Source organism: Primulina tabacum, chromosome 12 (assembly GCF_025594145.1).
Source record: "Primulina tabacum isolate GXHZ01 chromosome 12, ASM2559414v2, whole genome shotgun sequence".
Lineage (NCBI taxonomy): Eukaryota > Viridiplantae > Streptophyta > Magnoliopsida > Lamiales > Gesneriaceae > Primulina > Primulina tabacum.
The window spans coordinates 11,998,427-12,008,505 of NC_134561.1; positions in this window are offsets into that span (position 1 = coordinate 11,998,427).

The following is a 10,079-nucleotide window of genomic DNA, read 5'->3' on the forward strand; positions in this document are numbered from 1 at the left end:
GAAAACTAGATTGAATTGCATGATGGGTTACGTGTACAATTTGGACTGTATTAAGATATTATGCCACCAAGACGAGCCCCTAGCACATACAGGCAGGATGATAATCTAGGAGGCGATAGAGGCTTTCCACCACCATCACCGCCAGGAGATACCGCTACCCGAATTATGGAGGGTATTGCTAGATTGGTGGAGTAGGCGCAACAGGCTCCGAGACCCCATACTTACATTTATGAGCAGTTCACATGGCTCAACCCGAAGGAGTTCGGGGGTACTCCTGATCCATTCATAGCAGAGGGTTGGATTCGGTCTCTGGAGCTGCACTTCCTGTATTTGGACATGAGAAATGGCGACACAGTCCGGTGCGCCACGTACATGCTGAGCGATGATGCATCCCTATGGTGGGAGGGAGCAGCGCACGGAGTGAATTTGGCTACCCTCACATGGAATCGATTTAAAGACATTCTCCAAAAGTATTTTCTAGCTGACGTTAGGGGACGCCTAACATGAGAGTTTCTGTCGGAGACTTTTCTGTGGCTGAGTTTATCAAGAGATTCGATAGGGGCATCACTTTGTGCCCCTTATTGCGAGAGACGCGACTGAGAAGTTGAGGCACTTTATGGAAGGCCTCTGACACACTATACGCCATGATGTTATGTTGATTAGGCCGGCTACCTATGATGTAGCCACTGCCTGTGCTTTTCAGGAACAATAGGCCTCGAGAGAAATTGATGTAGAGATGCAGTGGAAGAGACATCCGGCCCAGCAGGTCTCACAGCCGCAGAAGAAACGGTTCACAGGGCAACCAGGGAATTAGGGGCAGCAGAAGCCCCAGGGACAGTTCAAGAAGCCCGGATAGCAGAGGCCACCACAGTCTCCAGATGCTCCTAAGCTAGACAAGAGATTACTCTGCAAGTAGTGCAACATATTCCACAACGGTAAGTGTATGTGGGGAACCTTCAAGTGTTTTATCTGCAAGGAAGAGGGCCACAAAGCTGCTGACTACCTTGGGAACAACGGCCCTATGATAAACATAAAAAATTGTACATTAATTAAATGTTTTATAATATAAATTTATAGTTTTGTCTTAATAAATGTTTTAATATTATATTTTTAAAATAAATTGTATAAAATATAAGTTGTTGTGTAATTATATGATTTTTTTTTCCTTTTTTACAGGTTCAATAAAACAAGAATAACATTGCCATTGCGAATGACACTACAAAGAAATTGAATTTTCGCAGCGCCGTATCAATGGCGTGCTTTAAATGCATGCTGTCATGAATGATATTGACGAAGTGCCTATCATTGCGCGCTGTAGATAATCTTAAAGCTTATACTAACAAAAGCGTACATTCTTCGAACGCTGTTAATGCACGAGTTGTACCATTAACGGGGTTCTAACACTTTGCGCTGCTAATAACGCAATAATTATACAATTAACGGCGTGAACGTTGAACTCTGTTAATTGTATTTTCGACGTCGAGCTCATAGCGTGCTGTTAATAGTTTATAACAAACCCAAATTTCATTTCTCTCAAATTTCATTTAATCTTCCCACACCCAAATTTCATTTCCGCCAAAATTCATTTCTTCTTCCCCACCATCCACCCATTTTCCTCGCTCTTTAAGGACGTATTTTTCTTCTTTACCGGACAAAAATAAATTGCAATCTGGACAAAAATCCACTCATTTGAACAAAAAGAAATTTCAACCGATGTGTGTGTAAAAATTTGAGCCCTTACAGTGTTCTTCTTCTTCACAATAACTATTATTCTTCTTAACAATTTTTCGATTTTTAATTCTTTACGTAAAGTTTTAAGGTTTTCACTCAACATATCTGTGTGAAGGGATCGATTGGGAGAGATTAATGGATTTAATTTGGAGTCACATAATAGAAGCGAGAGTGAGGCTTTTACAAGAGATTAAATATTTAATAAATTGGTAATCTTGTATTTTAATTTGTTGTCTGATCGATATATATTTAATTTTGGCATTAGAAACATATATTTAATTTTTTTGGCATTGAACTTTTTATGTATTTTGATGTGTTATTTCTTGGAGTGATTTTAGGGTTCTTGTGTTGGTGTAAAAGCACGTACATTAAAAGCACGTTGTCAATATTAGTATTTATGGCACACCCATCCATGTGCGTTTTTAATATTATTATAGCCAATGCAAACAACGGCGTACAAAAAATATACGCCATAAATATTAATTTCAACGGTGAGCTATATGTATGTTGTTAAAATTTAATATTTACGGGGTGCGCCACAGCTGTTAATAATCTTATAATAAATTTTTTTTATTTAATATTATTATGGCTCATACAAACAATGACGTGCAAAAAATACACGCCGTAAATATTAATTTCAACGGCGAGCTATATGCATGATGTTAAAAGTTAATATTTACGGCGTGCGCCACACGCTATTAATAATCTTATAATAAATTTTTTTATTTAAAATAAAATTTATTATTTATATCACAATACCCACGTTAATAATTATAAGCGCCATTCCCAAATCTCTCGCGCTCAATTTCCTCCCATTTCTCTCTTTTAGTCGGCGATAAATTTTCTTTCCATCTCCTTCCTTCGTTTTTTTTTTTGTTTTTTAGTCAGAATTGTGAAGGTAAGTTCCAAATTTTTGTCACAGTTCAGATTTCAATGATATTGTAGGAGATTTGGGTCACAGTTTGTTGAGTTATATTTTGCGTATCTAATTTTGTTATATTTATGTGGGAGATTGGTTCTATGGAGTGTTGGCATCGCTAGGGCTGTGGCAGAAGAAAGTGAAAATCCTCTTCTTAGGCCTTGACAATGCCGGAAAAACTACTCTCCTTCATATGCTCAAAGACGAGGTTACTTTTTCTTTGATGTTTGATTGTTGCACATGCTTTTCGATTATACGTATTCATCGGTCGCAAATCAGATCGAGTCTTATTGATTGCATTTTTCTTGTATGATATAATTATTGTTCTCAGTTATTTGTTTCGAGGAGGAACCATAACTATGTTTTGTGGTGGCGATTTGACGTACTTGAGATGTTAGAAATTTTAATCAGGAGTTGAGGCCCCTGGATTGGTTATATCTAGTGATAAAAATGAATTCAATGCTTTTGTCTTGTTTTTAGCCGTCGAAAATAGTTTTTAGAACATCTTCCAACAGAAAAATTATGCGAAACTGATAAAATTGTGAGCTTCCTCCTGCCTAATATGGAGGGTTCTTAGCTTACACTTTTGTGCAAGTCATATAACCTATTTTCGACGGCTAATTATGCGAAACTAATAAAATTGTGAGCTTCCTCCTCCCTAATAAGGAGGGTTCTGCGCTTACACTTTTGTACCAGTCATAAAACCTATTATTGGCCGTCTACTGAGAATCAAGAACTGATATAGAGAAGGACTACCATCATATTATAGTTAATGCTCTCTGATACCCAGGGATGAACCCATCAAGATCCGGCCCAAATTCCCGGCCCATCATTAAGGCCCACAGGTGAATGGCCCATGACAAGCCCAGGTATTCTCCTATAAATACCAGGTTGGAGCGTATGATTAGGGGATTCACTGTATTGTTTTCAGCAGCGCCCTTAGCTGCTCCCCTATATACCCTCAGTCACTGACTTGAGCGTCGGAGGGGCTACGCCAGGACACCCTCCTGGCCCCCTCCTAACGGTCTTATTTGTGATTTCAGGCTCAGGGTAATTTTGGAGCCCGTGTCTGGATTAGTGACGCTTGTGTGGATCGGACCCTAAATTTCCCGTGAGTATCACTTGGCGCCGTCTGTGGGAAATATTTGAGTTGAGACGTAGAGATGGTAGGGAGAAGAGGGAGTAGAAGAGTTAACTCAGCGTCATCGCGTCCTCAGAGGGGACTCGAACAGTCTCATGCTGAGGCGAGGCAGGAACAACCCCATCAGGAGACAAGAACTGAACAACCTCGTCAAGAGACCAGGGTCGAGCTACCCCATCCTAATGAAAATGTGGGAAACTTGACCCTGGAGCAGTTGGGTCAATTTATCACTCGGACAGTGGATGAGGCTTTGAAGAGGAACCAAGAAGCTGTGTTCATTGAAGAGCAGGCCACTCGCCAGGAGCGAGAGAAAAATGTTGAGGGCCAGCAGAGCAGAATTGAAGAGACCCAGCCCCTCCCAAGCGAAGGGAATGCAGAGATTGGAGAGATGTGGAAGGAAATACGGATGTTGAGACAACAGGTGGGAAGTAGAGCGCCGGCCCCCAAGAAAGGAAGTCCTTTTTCGCTTGCCATTCTGAAAGAAGTACTTCCCCCGAGTTTCCGACAACCGAATGTTGGAGAATATGATGGACATACCGACCCCGAAGAGCATTTGGGGAGATTTGAGAATGCGGCTCTGTTGCACCAATATTCAGATGGAGTCAGGTGTAGGGTTTTTCTGGGCACGTTAGTGAGGTCAGCCCAGCAGTGGTTTAACACTTTGCAGCCCAACTCTATACGTTCTTTTGAGGACTTCTCAGCTGCCTTCTTGCACCGATTTGCTAGCAGCAAGAGGCACCAGAAAAATTATTTGAGCCTGTTCGTGATGAAGCAGCAAGAGAATGAAACTTTACGAGAATTTGTCCAGCGTTTCAACAGTGCAGCGCTGGAAATACCAGCGGCTACTCCTGACATCATGATAAGTGCCTTCACACAAGGATTGAGGGGAGTGGAGTTTTTCAAGTCGCTGGTTAAGAAGCCCCCGTCAAGCTTTGATGAACTGTTGGCTCGAGCTAAGAAATATGTAAACTTGGAAGATGCCCAACGGTACAGAAGGATGGAGAACTGGCACGGAGGAAGTAGAGTTGAGGGAGTGGAGAAAGGAGGAAGGAAGAGGGGTGCGGGGGAGAGAGAGGAAGACAGAACTAGAAGTAGAGGACAATTCTCATCACATGTTCCCCTGGATAGGAGTCGTGACGAGGTGATGGAGGTGAGGGAGCCCGCGAGGAGGTGGGAGAAGTCACGAAGGGTTGAGTGCAGTGCTAGATTTCCTTCGCGGGACAGACGAGAAGGATCTGCATCCGGGAGTCGACCGAGGTCTCACCCGTCCCCTAGACGTGGTCAAGGCCCTCCATGGATAAATCAGGGGGTTGGGGAGCAGAGAGGGGAAGGTCGAGGTCAAGATGTCCTTCAGGAGCCCGTCGAACCGAGGAGGGGAACGAATGAGGATAATCACCCTACGAGAGGAATGATTCATATGATCTCGGGCGGTGCTACCGATGGAGGCTATGGGCGAGCTCGGAAAGCACATGGGAGAAAATTGGAGAACTTTGAGATATATAGTGGTGCAGACTTACCACAAGACCCCGTCATCAGCTTTGGGCCGGAAGACCTCCGAGGCGTTGTGACTCCACATAACGACGCCTTGGTGGTGACGGCCACCATTGCCAATTATGGTGTGGCAAGGATATTTATTGATAATGGAAGCTCCGTGAACGTCTTGTTCAAGAGCACGTTGGATCAAATGAAGGTGGAAGAATTTGAGTTTGAGCCGGTCTCCACCCCGCTGTATGGGTTTGCAGGACATGCCATCCCGCCGCTGGTTCAGATTACTCTTCCCCTATCTTTGGGACGTGACTCTCGGCGGGTGACAAAGATGGTAACATTTACCGTAGTGAATACTCCCTCATCGTATAATGGAATCCTGGGGCAGCCAGCCTTAAAGGATTTTAGAGTCGTAGCTTCCACTTATCATCAGAAGCTTAAGTTTCCTGTGGGAAAGGGAGTTGGAGTCTTGTGCGAGGACCAAAAAGTCGCACGTCGTTGTTATGAAAGAATCGTGAAGGAAGAAGAAAAGAGAGGTCGCGAGCATTCGCATGGAAGCTTGAGCTCAGTCTTACAGTTGTAGAGTCATGCGCAGAAGCTTCTAAGTGGGTAACTTTGTTCTGTGGAGATACAAGAGGAGCAGAGAAGAAAGTTGGAGAATGCGCTGGTTAATGCTCTAAAGAGGCCCAGGAGCACTTATCATCTTAGAGAATATTAATCTTGACGTGAATTTTGCTGTATTTTGTTTCTGAATTTATCTTATGTTATCAGTTGAAAGTTAATAAAGCCAAGTTCTTATATTAAGTTCGTGGTTGTTCTTGTATTACGAGGATTATATGAATTTTATTTTACCTACTTAGGCTGCGCCTAGTAGAGGAGAAGTGTGGGGGGAGAAAAGTTAAATTTTTCCTGCTAAGGCATCGCCTAGCAGAGGACTAGAGGGTGAGGTGTAGAATATTTATTTTCCTGTTAAGGCATCGCCTAGCAGAGGAGCATAGTTGGGGAGAAGAAAAATTTTATTTTCCTGCTAAGTTGTCGCCTAGCAGAGGAGTTTGAGGGTGAGGGTGGAGAATATTTATTTTCCTGCTAAGGCATCGCCTAGCAGAGGAGTTAGAGGGTGGGCGCGTTGAATTTTATTTTCCTGCTAAGGCCCGGCTTAGCAGAGGAGTTAGAGGGTGGACGTGTTGATTTTATTTTCCTGCTAAGGCCCGACTTAGCAGAGGAGTTATGAGATGATGAGGTGAGAGTTTGATTTTTCCTGCTGAGGCATCGCCTAGCAGAGGAGTTAGAGGGTGGGCGCGTTGAATTTTATTTTCCTGCTAAGGCCCGGCTTAGCAGAGGAGTTAGAGGGTGGACGTGTTGATTTTATTTTCCTGCTAAGGCCCGACTTAGCAGAGGAGTTATGAGATGATGAGGTGAGAGTTTGATTTTTCCTGCTGAGGCATCGCCTAGCAGAGGAGTTAGAGGGTGGGCGAGTTGAATTTTATTTTCCTGCTAAGGCATCGCCTAGCAGAGGAGTTAGAGGGTGGAGGTGTTGAATTTTTATTTTCCTGCTAAGGTATCGCCTAGCAGAGGAGTTAGAGGGCGGGGGTGTTGAATCTTTACTTTCCTGCTAAGGTATCGCCTAGCAGAGGAGTTAGAGGGCGGGGGTGTTGAATCTTTATTTTCCTACTAAGGTGTCCCCTAGCAGAGGAGTTAGAGGGCGAGGGTGTTGAATCTTTATTTTCCTGCTAAGGTATCGCCTAGCATAGGAGCAGAGTTAGGGTGGAGGTGTTGAATTTTATTTTCCTGCTAAGGCTCGGCTTAGCAGAGGAGTTATGAGATGATGAGGTGAGAGTTTGATTTTTCCTGCTAAGGCCCGGCTTCGCAGAGGGGTTATGAGATGATGAGGTGATAGTTTGATTTTTCCTGCTAAGGCCTGGCTTAGCAGAGGAGTTATGAGATGATGAGGTGATAGTTTGATTTTACCTGCTAAGGCCCGGCTTAGCAGAGGAGTTAGATGGTGGAGATGTTGATTTTATTTTTCTGCTGAGGCATCGCCTATCAGAGGAGTTAAAGGGTGGAGGTGTTGATTTTATTTTCCTGCTGAGGCATCGCCTAGCAGAGGAGTTAGATGGTGGAGATGTTGATTTTATTTTCCTGCTAAGGCATCGCCTAGCAGAGGAGTTAGAGGATGGAGGTGGTGAATTTTATTTTTCTGCTAAGGCCCGGTTTAGCAGAGGAGTTATGAGATGATGAGGTGAGAGTTTGATTTTTCCTGCTAAGGCCCGGCTTAGCAGAGGAGATAGATGGTGGAGATGTTGATTTTATTTTCCTGCTAAGGCATCGCCTAGCAGAGGAGTTAGAGGTTGGAGGTGTTGAATTTTATTTTCCTGCTAAGGCCCGGTTTAGCAGAGGAGTTATGAGATGATGAGGTGATAGTTTGATTTTTCCTGCTAAGGTCCGGCTTAGCAGAGGAGTTAGAGGGTGGGGGTGTTGATTTTATTTTCCTGCTAAGGAATCAGCAGAGGAGAATAGTGGATGAGGAGAATTAAATTTATTTTCCCTGCTAAGGTGTCACATAGCATAGGAGTTAGAGGGTGGAGATGTTGAGTTTTTATTTTTCTGCTAAGGCATCGCCTAGCAGAGGAGCAGAGTTTGGGATGAGAAAAATTTATTTGGTTAGTCGATAACAAAAGATGTTTACGGGGAGCAGAGTTTACGGGAATCGACCTGCCCGGTCAGGTCGTGGGGGTGTGGGGGCAACGCCCCCATAATTTTTTCAGAAATCACACAATTAGTCGCAAGGGAATATATCAAATTTCTCAACGTATTGGACGAGGCGAAGGCGTGGCCGAGGGCTTGAGGGAGAGCCTATGGCGCGAGGGCAAGCGAGTGGCGGGCAGGCAGGCTCTCGGCGAGCTGGCGTGGTGAGGGCGAGCTGGCATGGCGTGGCGGGGACGAGCAGGCGCTCGGGCGAGCCGGAGTGGCGGGCGAGCTGCGGGGCGCGGGCGAGCTGGCGTGTGGCGCTCGGGCGCGCGGCGAGCAGACGCTCGGCGGGCGAGGGCGACAGCGGCAGGCGAGGGGCTAGGGGCTAGGGGCGAGCTGGAGTGGCGGGCGAGCTGCGGGGTGCGAGCGAGCTGGCGTGGCGTGGCATGGCGTGGCGCTGGCGAGCAGGCGCTAGGGCGAAGGCATGGCAGAGGGCTTGAGGGCGAGCCGGCGCCCGGGCGAGCATGCGAGCGTGGTGCGCGAGGGGGAGAGTGCTTCGGCAGGGCGCCGGACGAGCTCGATGAGGGCGTGGCGTGCGGGAGCTGTGCGGCCGCGCGGGGCGAGGGCGCCAGGTGAGCGCGCAAGGGGGCGAGGCGCGCAAGGGCGGACGCACGCTGTTGGGGCTGGCGTGCAGGCGGCGAGGTGATGATGAAGCGGTGCTAGGATTGATATTTGATTTGTTTCCAACTTTTTGGAGACTGACGGAGGGTTGGAAGAAAATGCACAACTCACATGTCGTAAACCGAGAACAACGCAATCAATCGAACTTTGAACCTACGATTTAGTTCGACTTGGGAGGGGGAGACTGGTGATACCCAGGGATGAACCCATCAAGATCCGGCCCAAATTCCCGGCCCATCATTAAGGCCCACAGGTGAATGGCCCATGACAAGCCCAGGTATTCTCCTATAAATACCAGGTTGGAGCGTATGATTAGGGGATTCACTGTATTGTTTTCAGCAGCGCCCTTAGCTGCTCCCCTATATACCCTCAGTCACTGACTTGAGCGTCGGAGGGGCTACGCCAGGACACCCTCCTGGCCCCCTCCTAACGGTCTTATTTGTGATTTCAGGCTCAGGGTAATTTTGGAGCCCGTGTCTGGATTAGTGACGCTTGTGTGGATCGGACCCTAAATTTCCCGTGAGTATCACTCTCGTTATAGTGAATCTATTAAAATACATTCTTAGATTACTAATGTCTGAAAGTAAACTATTTAGAGTAGGCCGTACTGAGTTTTGGTTATTAAAGGGTTAGGCAAGTGATATATTACAGCGGCTCCTTAAAATTCTTGATTGACTTGTAAGATTAAGAGAATCTACATGTATAATGTTAATTTTTGGATTTGGGTTCTCTTTTTCGGCTTTATGGCCTAACACAAATTCTAGGTTACAACATATCCATATATATTTATTCATATGATATTTTGCATAAATCCGTGTTTTAAGAATAGAACTGGCCGTGAAGGACAAACTAGTCATTGTCACTTCGTAGGTGCCTAAAGGCTAAGGCCTGACAAAATTATTCTGTCTACTTTTTACTCCAATCCATTCTTGATTCTCATTTGATCCAATCACTCCTGTGTTGCAAGTTACATTATTTCTATTAAATTTCACAATAATTATACAAACCATTTAGGAAAATTTGAAATAAATCTCCAAACCCTAGTTTCATTTAGGATTTACTCATTTGTCCACAAAAAATTAGTTTAAGTTCTCTATTATATTTAAGAATTTGCAAAATCATCCTTAGCCCCTTTTTTGGTACGTGACAATGTTATACCTATCGAGCCTTCATAAAGACATAGGGTTACACATAATTTTAAAAACTTGTGTCATGTTTATTTGTATGTTTTCCGGAATCATGCAGCTCTTGTTATTATTATATTAATAACAACTCACATACTTATTATATATAATGAGACGCCTACTAATTTTAAATATTTATATTTTTTTTGTAAGAAATTACTTTTATGCATGCATGCAAGACTACTGGAAAATACTATTCTTAAATAACCATAATCAAATGAAAATTAAAACACCGCTGTTTAAAAATTTG